This window comes from Protopterus annectens, chromosome 3.part0 (genome assembly GCF_019279795.1).
Source record: "Protopterus annectens isolate FY-2018-M chromosome 3.part0, PAN1.0, whole genome shotgun sequence".
Lineage (NCBI taxonomy): Eukaryota > Metazoa > Chordata > Ceratodontiformes > Protopteridae > Protopterus > Protopterus annectens.
The window spans coordinates 1105041566-1105042874 of NC_056731.1; the positions used below are offsets into that span (position 1 = coordinate 1105041566).

Sequence of the window (1309 nt, forward strand, 5' to 3'; positions counted from 1 at the left end):
ACTTCTTGGATCGCTGGTCTTGGTGGTATATTATTAATTAATCAGAATGTGTTTGAGAGGACAGGAAACCTCAGCGACCAAAGCAAACTAGGAGCCCAGGATAAAAATGCCAAAATACTTCTATTGCAGATCACTGAATGTTAGACAACAGATTGACTTACCGGAGTACTAAATAGATTCTGTAAAGTTTTTATTTTTTTGTTTTTTTTTCCATCAGAAATAATGTTCTCCTTTTTTATCACCACTAAATAAAGCCATTAATGAGTTTCTTTTTCATTTTTGTCATTATAAAATGTCATATTGATAATAATCCTGAGAACAGTTTTTTGGGGCTTGACAGTATAAGTAGGAACCCCAGAGGTGGGCCATGGAAGGATTTAATTGAGGAGAGGAAGACATTGTGGCAACTTAAACTCCGGGCTAATGTGTTCCCTGGTCTTAATGAATCTATTTCAATAGCCAGTACTTTGAGGCTTTTGTCATATAAATTATAGAACGTTTTTAAAAACATTTTATAGTATGTTGCATTAAATGTGTATTGTTTGATTGGATGTCATGTGATTAATTGAGGGGGTTTTATAAGCTTACTTTTGTATATTGTAACTAGATTCTGAGGAAGTCAGTTTTGCTCTACCGAAAGTGCTTAATCTTGGTTATAAAATATTTTTATTTCATTGTCTGCAACCTGGTTCCATCCGGCTGCATTGGTGTTTTATTGTTGAGGTTTCTGGTTATTGGTTTTGTTACCATTGATGAGATTCACTTTAAGGTTTAAAACTATAAAATGGCATGTCCTTTTGTAAACAAATTAATTGATAACATTAAGAGAACAAGATGTGCAATCACACGATTACACAACTGTTTGCATAAAGTCTTTCTTAACCAGTTAATGAGGGGACAGCGCGAACGCAGTCCCCCACTACCACAAATTATGCAGTTGAGTTTCCCGCATTTGGGGAAATCACAGGGGTCAACCCCTCCGAAGTGCAATGGAGGAGCCTCACCCTGGGAGAACCACCTTCTTGATCGTGGTCTCTCCCCTGCCAGGTAAGTATGAGTTCTTCATTTACATCATGGCAGATCTACATCTGTACCTTACTTTACAAACATGGTGCTACTTCTAATTTCTTCATTTATTCACAAATATTGGATGATTGCACCACACATTTGTATGGCAACAAGCAGAGTTCAGAAGTCTAGTACTACCCAGTAATTAAACTCTGGTTACACCACCATTTCCCATGGAGTAGTTCTTTCTAAAAATCTGCATTGCTTTACGTCACATTCTAACAGAAACATAGGCTGTCCT

The 1309-nt window shown here is 36.8% G+C and overlaps 1 non-coding gene across 1 annotated transcript; it reads right to left on the reverse strand.

Annotated features, from left to right (window-relative positions):
• Positions 1–891: 891 nt before the first annotated feature.
• LOC122797363 lies at positions 892–1055 on the reverse strand. The gene has a single exon (XR_006364086.1). It is a non-coding gene; the product is annotated as a U1 spliceosomal RNA (small nuclear RNA).
• Positions 1056–1309: the final 254 nt, after the last annotated feature.